The sequence below is a fragment of the Bos mutus genome, chromosome 16 (assembly GCF_027580195.1).
Source record: "Bos mutus isolate GX-2022 chromosome 16, NWIPB_WYAK_1.1, whole genome shotgun sequence".
Classification (NCBI taxonomy): Eukaryota; Metazoa; Chordata; class Mammalia; order Artiodactyla; family Bovidae; genus Bos; species Bos mutus.
In genome coordinates this window covers 61,958,222-61,969,413 of record NC_091632.1, presented here as the reverse complement: position 1 = coordinate 61,969,413, position 11,192 = coordinate 61,958,222, and positions in this window count along the sequence as shown.

Below are 11,192 nucleotides of genomic sequence, written 5' to 3'. Positions count from 1 at the left end.
TATGCCTATAATGTGCAACTTTGTAATTGGGCATTTGCCTACTTTTCTTTCATAATTAGTGCGATGTAAAACCACTAGTAAAGGTACATTTTAATACTTGTTATTTTCTACTGAACTAGCCTTGGAGGTTGACTGTGCAATGTTATTTAATGTTGTAATTACTGTAATATCAGCATATGGGCCCCATCTGCACACTCCTGAGAAATAGAAAGTGTATTCCAATTTCATCAGTTTAAAGAGAAATAAAGCTGTGACAAAATACTGTACTTCTAGCCTGCATTAGAAAGCTCTAGGCGTAGGTGATGTGCCATTCCATGATGGCTTCCAGACTAGGGTGACCTGTACTGTACTGTGATGTAGCTTTCTTCTGTAACAGCTGTGTTCTAAAATGAAGTGTATTTTTGCCTTAGCAGAGGATGGTGTTTGGAAACAAAAAAAACAAAAAACAACTGTGTAGCCCCCTTTTAACCTAATGTTCATTCAAAAAAAAAAAATGCAAATCTTTATTCACTTTCACTGGTGCACACTGAAATTTTACTTGAACAGTTCTCATAATAAAGCACTTGTCTTTTGCTCTTTATCAGAATGTGAATTACCTGTTTTCTAGTGCAAAAGTCTTCTGTATGGGGAGTTTCTTTTGTGTGTGCTAAATTTAATTAACAGGGTAAAATCTATGTAGGTTTTTGAGATGTCATTATGACATGACAAGAAAAAATTTAATCTTTTTATTGGAATTCCTATCAATTAAAACATTTTTTGAAAAATAGACATGCTTTCTCCAAAGTAGAAACTGATTTTTTTTTTTTTTACATTTTCTCACTCTGGTTATCTCTTCTGTGTTTGTAGCAAGGAATTTTACTTCAGTACTTTTTAATGAGCTAAAAATGAAATCTTAATATTCACTTTAGGTTTTTCCATTTTATATGGCAACATAACTTTTTTTGAAGATTTAGAGGAGTTTTATAGTATGTTTGCATAAATAAATACCAGATTATGTTCACTGGCTATGTGATATCAGGATTTCCTTCATTTCTGTTTAAATATTATTTGATATAACATTGCTAATATTAAATTATTTTATAGAGATAAAAATATATTTTTATATATTTTAAATATAAAAATTTTTATATTTTATAAAATAATTTAATAATATTAAATTATTTTATAATTTGATAAATAGTAAGATGAAATATGCTTCAGAATCCTGACTCGATAATATAATCCAAGAAGGGATTTGATTTAAAACCCAAAATACTTTATTGTGAAGTGATTTTCACCAACAGTACCATTTCACAATGTGGGTAACAAAAAGGACATGTGATGGAGTGAGATACCAATTTACTGTAAATAAGTGACTTTATGTGTCTGTCCATCAGGATCTCTGCTTTCACTTTAAAAATATCTATTGATCAATAGATATTTAACTCCTTTAAAATGTATAAAGGAGTTGTAAAAGGGGGTTTCCTACTTCTGCAAGATTTTGGTCCATTTGGGAAGACAAAATATAAACACACCCAAACCAAAAATACACGCCCAAATAGAAAACAGTGAAAGTGCTCAAATAAGCACAAAGAATAGATGCTGTAAGAATTCAGAGAAGGGTGGGTTCTGTATCAGCATGAGAAAAGAAGGGCATTTGAGGGATTTGAGGATGGATAAAATTCAAGAAGAATGGAAGGAACATGTGAGAAAAGGCTTTAAGTTAGTAAGACTATAAGACACATTTTAGAAATGAACCACTTATTTTATGGTGTGACAGGGTTTACCTAGGTTGATGGATAGAAGATTATGTAAAGCATTGATTGGCAGCCTCAGCTTGAACCTATGATTAGAGGGAAGCAATTTGGGCTTTTGAAGCCCAGGAAATACCTGAGCTATTAATGAGCAATTCATTAATTCGGCAATTTTTTCAAGTACCAATATACATCAGATTCTAGGTTCCGGGGTAACAGCAGTTAAAAAAAAAAAAAAACTGTATCTAATAGAAATCTGTGGGATGATTGAAGGCTAGATAGAGCCAGGAAGATCTTTGCAGAGGCTATTAGCTGTAAAGCGTGGATGAAATAGTCTAGATAGAGATGGTTAACATAGCATTGAAAGGAGGGTATATTTGAGAGACATTTCTAAAGCTGTATCAACAGGATAGCATGAGTAGAATGTGGCCCATATTCTACTGAGTGGAGTGCAGGGAGAGCTTCCTGGCATAATGATTCAAGTTGTCAGCTTGCTTATGATTCATCCAACATGGATAAGTACTAGAGTTATCCTTCCACCTAAAACAAGAAAACAAACAAAGACAAAACATGAAACAACCGATTCGGATGGTGTTTTCATTTTGATGGAGTGTTTTCAAGACATATTTTCAGCCAATGAAGGACAGTGATCCCTAAGAGGAAACAAGTGAAATGAACCTTGTGACTGACCCAGCTGTCTGCCTGGAGAGAGTTTCCAGGCTGTGATACAGGGAGGGGAAGCCCACGTGGAACCTGGTGTACACCCTCATTAAGGAGTCAGAGCTGGGAGACCAGGGAGACTGAGGCAGCTAAAGTCTGAAGGGAGACAGCTATACCAAAACTCCAGAGATAAGCAGAGATCAGCACACACGTGGAGAAAACTACACGAAACCAATGAAAGGACCACCTGAAATACTGGAACGATCCTCAAACCTCATACAGAAGTAGTGCCTGCTCCAACCAGCCGTAGTGAAAAACCTTGTCATTCCTGGGTCACTGCCTCAGCGGTGGAAACCAGTTAACCCCGGATTAAATAGTGTTGTTCCTGGCTTAACAAAGTTTAGCAAGCAATGTCCAGAAGAACTATTTCTAAGTAACTATGTTCCAGAACAGAGCTCAAGAATCACCTGACATGGTAATAGTCATAATATCTAGCCTCCACTCGAAAGTTTTCCTGCATGCAAATATTAATGTTCTAACCGAACTATTTTTAAAAAATTAGATGACACATTTATGTAGAAACCTGTCTACATCACATTTTAATTTTTTTAAAGCCAGCATGGTTAAAAATTAAAATTTTTTCATTCATCTCATTGATCTGTAACATCATTGTATTTTCTGTATATGCAACAGAACAGTACATGTTCATGAGTATAAAGCAAGAGATGTGTAAAAGGGTATATGATGAGGAATTATCTGAAAAAATTATAGTACAGCCAGTGCATATTTCAGTTTTTTTCAGTGCTCTTGGCATATACTATATGTTTTGGAAATAAATCCCCCAAAACTATTTGTAGATATGGAATATCGTATGTAAGCGACATCGTCTTTAAGAAAAAGAAACTTAGATAACTGCTGCTGTACTGTATTATCATTGCAAATAGACATGTTCTGTAAAATTTCCTAAATAATTGCTGCTTGCTTAGCTTACCCTTAGTGGTTTGATAGTACTACATTTGATAATATAGACCAAATGTATGGAAATGACATTTCAATCTTGATCTTAATTTTCTAAGGGAAAAAAATGTCAAATTTTAGTGATATTCACTTCAAAATATGAAACTGAAAAAAGCTGAGGAAGACTAATCTCAGATCATCTGTAGGTAAGTCATGTTTTAACTTAGATGATGTCACAGAAATAGTAAAGCAAGTAAAACAATAGAAAACCATCAATTAACACCTGTTTATTGTGAGAAATCAAAAAAATTAAAATATAGAATGTCCAGCCCATGTCTACTTACATATAAACAAAACCAACTAAAGTTAACTATGGATTCTCAAAATGTTAATTTTATTAAGGTGGAACCTGAGTTATATTGGGTTTATTGTTTTCTCTTTATGCCATCAGTAGCTAATTTATTCTGTGTGAGATATTTTAAAATTTGATATCACCATACACACTTGATACAAAATTTTCAACTCTAATGGAAATTTGTGTAGGAAATTATTACCATGTCTAGATTAACTAATAATAAACTTGGTCAAAGGATCAAAATATCATGGATTGAAAGACTCTTACAGTGCTGAATCTACGCTAAGCTGTCCCCCAAAACTGGTCATGCTACTACTGCTGCTGCAAAGACAAGCCTACTGCTGCTGCTAAGTCGCTTCAGTCGTGTCTGACTCTGTGCAACCCCATAGATGGCAGCCCACGAGGCTCCCCAACTCTAAATATTTGCAGGGCCAGATGCAAAGCACAAAAAAGACCATGTCCCAAAGCACACCCTTCTTTCCCATTCTCATCTCTCCCAGCTACATCCTTTGCTGGGAAGGGCTTGAAGCACAAGCACATGGAGAAATGAATATGCATGTATTTCATTTAACCAATTATGAGTAATCTATTATTCGGCTTACTCATGTTTTGATTTTCCAAAATGTTTAGCTTAAATTTAGACGTACTTCCCATGACATGCATTAATAATAATAACAAAAGCACAAAAGGAAGAAGGGAAAGGTTATCTGGTACAAGGTTTTCTTAGGGAACCCATGCTAATTGCTAATAATTATCTTTCATTTTCCTTCTTAATGTAATTACTTCCTACATTACTCAAAAGATTTTTCTAGAGACCAACATTTACCTGTTTTGGTAGTGTCTTGGTGCCTCAGTTATTTCTTGGCTCAGTTTTGCAAAGGACATTTATAGCAATTTGGAAATCTCACCTGTTGAACTGTTTCTGTCCCCTTGAATGTTACTTCCCCATCTGGGAGTTATAAAATAATTTTTAATAGCAATAAAAATAGTCATATACACTATCCTGTTAGTAGACTTTTATTCTTACAAAAGCAGCATGTGTTCAAAATTTTAGAAAGTATAGATAAGCTGGTTCTTGTTCAAGATGGTGATCTGGGAGGATCCTGAACTTGGCTACTTCCAATGATACACTGAATCTACAACTAAATATGTAACCAACCCCCAATAAGTCCCACTCCATGGCTCTGTGAATCATAATCAAGCATTATTGAACTCCTAGCTACTCCTGAGGAGCAAAGAGATTGAACCTCAGGCCTGAAATGATAAAACTTCTAGAAGAAAATATAGGTGGTCTTTTTGAACCACAACACTGTCAAACTGGAAATCAACTACAAGAAAAAAACTGCAAAAGACAGAGATGTGTGGAGGCTAAAAAAATGCTACTAAGTAATCAATGGGTCACTGAAGAAATGAAAATGGAAATTTAAAAATAACTGGAGACAAAAATGGAAACATAACAATCCAAAATCTATGGAGCACAGCCAAAACAGTTCTAAGAGGGAGGTTAATGGCCTACCTCAGGGAATAGGAAAAATTTCAACCAATCATTGGAAGGACTGATGGTGAAGCTGAAACTCCAATACTTTGGCCACCTGATGCAAAGAGTTGACTCATTGGAAAAGACCCTGATGCTGGGAAAGATTGAGGGCAGGAGGAGAAGGGGACGACAGAGGATGTGATGGTTGGATGGCATCACCAACTCAATGGACAGGAGTTTAAGTAAACTCCGGGAGTTGGTGATGGACAGGGAGGCCTGGTGTGCTGCAGTCCACAGGGTCGCAAAGAGTCGGACACGACTGAGTGAGTGACTAAACTGAACTGAACCTTACACCTAAAAGAACTAGAAAACATTGAACAACAACAACCCCCAAAGACAGTAAAAGGGAAAAATAAGAACAAGAAATCAAACAGAGGCTAAAAAAAAAAAAAAAAAAAAATAGGAAAGAATGAAACTAAGAGCTGGTTCTTTGAAAAGACAAAATTGATAAGCCTTTCACCAGACTCATCAAGAAAAATTAAGGCCTGAATAAAATCAGAAATGAGAAAGAAGTTATAACCAACACTACAGAAACACAAAATATCCTAAAATTACTACAAATATATGCCAATAAAAATGTACAACCTAGAATAAAAAAGGATGAATTTTTAGAAACACCATCTCCCAAGACTGAATCAGGAAGAAATAGAAATATGAACAGATCAATTACCAGTGTTGAAACTGAATCAATAATTTAAAAAAATACCTCCCAATAAATGAAGGTCCAGGACAAGAGGGCTTCACGAGTGAATTCTAGCAAACATTTCAAGAATAGTTAACACCTATCCTTCTCAAACCATTCCAATGTACCAAAGAGGAAGGAATATTTTCAGAACTCATTCTATAAACCCAGCATCACCCTGATACCAAACCCAGACAAAACACCACAGAAAAAAAGTACAGGCATGAATCAATGATTAACATAGATGCAAAAATCCTCAATAAAATATTAGCAAAGTGAGTTCAACCATACATTAAAGGGCTCATACACCATGATGAAGTGAGTTTTGTCCCAAGGATGCAAGAATAGTTTGATATCCACAAATCAATCAATGTGATATACCATATTAACAAACTGAAGAACAAAACTCATGTGCTCAGTATATGAAGAAAATGCTTTTGACAAAATTCAACCTCCATTTATGGTAAAATTTCTCCTGAAAGTGCGCAGAGGGAGACATACCTCAACACAATAAAGGTGATATATGACAAGCCCACAGTTAACACCATACTTTACAGTGAAAACCTGACTTTTTTTCTCTAAGGAACGAGAAAGGAAGCCCCCTTGCACTGTTTGCAAATGGCATTATACTATACGTAGAAAATCCTTAAAATGCCACCAAAAACGATTTTAACTAATAAATGAATTCAATAAAGTTGCAGGGTACAAAATTAACATACATAAATTTTTTGCATTCCTATACACTAACAGCAAACTATCAGAGAAATTAGGAAAACTATCCCATTCACAATTACATCAGAAAGAATAAAATAGGAATAAATTAAGCAAGAAGGTAAAGACATTTAAGACCTTGCAGAAAGAAACAGAAGATGACTCAAACAAATGGCAAGATGTACTGTGCTCATGAATTGGCAGAATTAATGTTGCTAAAATGACCATACTATCCAAGGCAATCTACAGATTCAGTGCAATCCCTATCAAAATACTAATGGCATTTTTCACATAACTGGAACAAATAATTCCAAAATCTGTATGGGGACACAAAAGACCCTAAATAGCCAAAACAATCTTGAGAAAGAAGAACAAAACTAGATGTATCATGTGCCCTGATTTCAAACTATATTATAGATCTACAGTAATCAAAATAGTATGGTATTGCCACAAGAACAAGCACTCGGCTCAATGGAACAGAATAGAAAGCCCAGAAATAAAGCCACATATTTGTGGTCAATTTATGACTAAGGAGGCATACCAATGGGTAAAAAACAGCCTCTTCCATTAATGGTGTTGGGAAAATTGTACAGCTACATGCAAAAGAATCAAACTGGACTACTTAATACTATATACAAAAATAAATTCAAAATTGATGAAAGATTTAAATGCTAAGACCTGAAACCATAAAACTCCCAGAAGAAAACACAGGCAGTATGCTCTAAAGTGAAATAAGCCAGTCCCAAAAAGACAAATACTGCTTGATTCCACTTATGTGATGCAGTTCACTGTCAACTTCATAGGGACAGAAAATGAAATTGTGATTGGGGCTGGGGAAGGGGAAGTGGAGACTTGCTTAATGGGTATAAAGTTTCACTTCTGTAAGATGAAAGTAATTCTGGAGATTGGGTTGCACAGCAACGTGAATATACTCAACAACATTGAACTCTAGACTATAAATGATTGAGAGGGTCAGTTGTATATGCATGCTGCTGCTGCTGCTGAGTCACATCAGTCCTGTCCAACTCTGCGACCCCATAGACGGCAGCCCACCAGGCTCCCATCCCTGGGATTCTCCAGGCAAGAACACTGGAGTGGGTTGCCATTTCCTCCTCCAGTGCATGAAAGTGAAAAGTGAAAGTGAAGTCGCTCAGTCGTGTCATGACCCCATTGACTGTAGCCTACTGGGCTCCTGTATCCATGAGATTTCCCAGGCAAGAGTCCTGGAGTGGACTGCCATTACCTTCTCCATGTATATGAATATCTTACTACAATTAAGCAAAAAGAAGAGCAGCAACAACAGAAAGGGCAGAAATAAACCTAGCTCATAGGAGTCATGTCTTCATTGTAGGCTTCAGTTCAGTTCAGTCCCTCAGTCGTGTCCGACTCTTTGCGACCCCATGAATTGCAGCACGCCAGGCCTCCCTGTCCATCAGCAACTCCCGGAGTTCACTCAGACTCATGTGCATCGAGTCAGTGATGCCATCTAGCCATCTCATCCTCTGTCGTCCCCTTCTCCTCCTGCCCCCAGTCCCTCCTAGCATCAGAGTCTTTTCCAATGAGTCAAATCTTCGCATGAGGTGCCCAAAGTACTGGAGTTTTAGCTTTAGCATCATTCCTTCCAAAGAACACCCAGGACCCATCTCCTTTAGAATGGACTGGTTGGATCTCCTTGCACTCCAAAGGACTCTCAAGAGTCTTCTCCAACACCACAGCTCAAAAGCATCAATTCTTTGGCGCTCAGCTTTCTTCACAGTCCAACTCTCACATCCATACATGACCACTGGAAAAACCATAGCCTTGACTAGGCGGACCTTTGTTGGCAAAGTAATGTCTCTGCTTTTGAATATGCTATCTAGGTTAGTCATAACTTTCCTTCCAAGGAGTAAGCGTCTTTTAATTTCACGGCTGCAGTGACCATCTGCAGTAATTTTGGAGCCCCCCAAAATAAAGTCTGACACTGTTTCCACTGTTTCCCCATCTATTTCCCATGAAGTGATGGGACCAGATGCCATGATCTTAGTTTTCTGAATGCTGAGCTTTAAGCCAACTTTTCCACTCTCCTCTTTCACTTTCATCAGGAGGCTTTTGAGTTCCTCTTCACTTTCTGCCATAAGGGTGGTGTCATCTGCATATCTGAGGTTATTGATATTTCTCCCAGCAATCTTGATTCCAGCTTGTGTTTCTTCTAGCCCAGTGTTTCTCATGATGTACTCTGGATAGAAGTTAAATAAGCAGGGTGACAATATACAGCCTTGACGTACTCCTTTTTCTATTTGGAACCAGTCTGTTGTTCCATGTCCAGTTCTAACTGTTGCCTCCTGACCTGCATATAGGTTTCTCAAGAGGCAGGTCAGGTGGTCTGGTATTCCCAACTCTTTCAGAATTTTCCACAGTTTATTGTGATCCACACAGTCAAAGGCTTTGGCATAGTCAATAAAGCAGAAATAGATGTTTTTCTGGAACTCTCTTGCTTTTTTGATGATCCAGTGGATGTTGGCCATTTGACCTCTGGTTCCTCTGCCTTTTCTAAAACCAGCTTGAACATCTGTAAGTTCACGGTTCACGTATTGCTGAAGCCTGACTTGGAGAATTTTGAGCATTACTTTACTAGCATGTGAGATGAGTGCAATTGTGTGGTAGTTTGAGCATTCTTTGGCATTGCCTTTCTTTGGGATTGGAATGAAAACGGACCTTTTCCAGTCCTGTGGCCACTGCTGAGTTTTCCAAATTTTCTGGCATATTGAGTGTAGCACTTTCACGGCATCATCTTTCAGGATTTGAAATAGCTCAACTGGAACTCCATCACCTCCACTAGCTTTGTTCGTAGTGATGCTTTCTAAGGCCCACTTGACTTCACATTCCAGGATGTCTGGCTCTAGGTCAGTGATCACACCATCGTGATTATCTGTGTCGTGAAGATCTTTTTGTACAGTTCTTCTGTGTATTCCTGCCACCTCTTCTTAATATCTTCTGCCTCTCTTAGTTCCATACCATTTCTGTCCTTTATCGAGCTCATCTTTGCATGAAATGTTCCCTTGGTATCTCTAATTTTCTTGAAGAGATCTCTAGTCTTTCCCATTCTGTTGTTTTCCTCTGTTTCTTTGCATTGTTCTCTGAGTAAGGCTTTCTTATCTCTTCTTGCTATTCTTTGGAACTCTGCATTCAGATGCTTATATCTTTCCTTTTCTCCTTTGCTTTTCACTTCTCTTCTTTTCACAGCTATTTGTAAGGCCTCTCCAGACAGCCATTTTGCTTTTTTGCACTTTTTTTCCTGGGGATGGTCTTCATCCCTGTCTCCTGTACAATGTCATGAACCTCTGTCCATAGTTCATCAGGCACTCTGTCTATCAGATCTAGTCCCTTAAATCTATTTGTCACTTCCACTGTATAATCATAAGGCATTTGATTTAGGTCATACGTGAGTGATCTAGTGGTTTTCCCTACTTTCTTCAATTTCAGTCTGAATTTGGCAATAAGGAATTCATGATCTGAGCCACAGTCAGCTCCCAGTCTTGTTTTTGCTGACTGTATAGAGCTTCTCCATTTTTGGCTGCAAAGAATATAATCAATCTGATTTCAGTGTTGACCATCTGGTGATGTCCATGTGTAGAGTCTTCTCTTGTGTTGTTGGAAGAGGGTGTTTGCCATGACCAGTGCGTTCTCTTGGCAAAACTCTATCAGCCTTTGGCCTGCTTCATTCCGTATTCCAAGGCCAAATTTGCCTGTTACTCCAGGTGTTTCTTGACTTCCTACTTTTGCATTCCAGTCCCTTATAATGCAAAGGACATCTTTTTTGGGTGTTATTTCTAAAAGTCTTGTAGGTCTTCATAGAACCGTTCAGCTTCTTCAGCGTTACTGGTTGGGGCATAGACTTGGATTACTGTGATATTGAATGGTTTGCCTTGGAAAACATGTAGGCTTACATGTTCTTAATTATTATTGTTTTCCAAAGTCAGAATATATAATTTAATGCCATTGGCTTCATTTAGCAGGCCTCTTCCAGTGTTTCCTTTCAAGACAGGTAATTCCATATTGTATACTTTCAGGTAACTTTGCATCTTAAAATCACCTTTTGCCTCTTCTTTAAGTGTACTGATTTGTGGCAAGAATACCTGGCAAGAACTAGAAAACATGATGCTAGAGATTCTTCCCTAATGGCATTTTCAAATTTACTAGCATCTAAATGGTTTCTGTTCTCTCTTTAAAAAGACAGCACCAATTCTTGTTGATGTATGACAGAAAACCTGTAAAGCAATTATCCTTCAATTAAAAATTTTTTTTAAAAAAGGCATTCCCCCAGTACTTTCCTGGTGATCCAGTGATTGAAAATTCACCTTCCAAATAGAGCTCTTAGAATATGCCTGGCTCTTTGTAAGACCCTAATAAATCTTAGACACAATGAAAGTTTGCTGTCATTATTTTTCTAATTTGTTGCCAGTATTTCTCAGTTTGCTGTTTGCCTTTTACTTTCCTTCTGCTATCTTCTGAATTACTAGCCTATCCTTTACAATTGCTTTCATCATTCAACCATAAAAAAATCTCCAATCCAGAGAT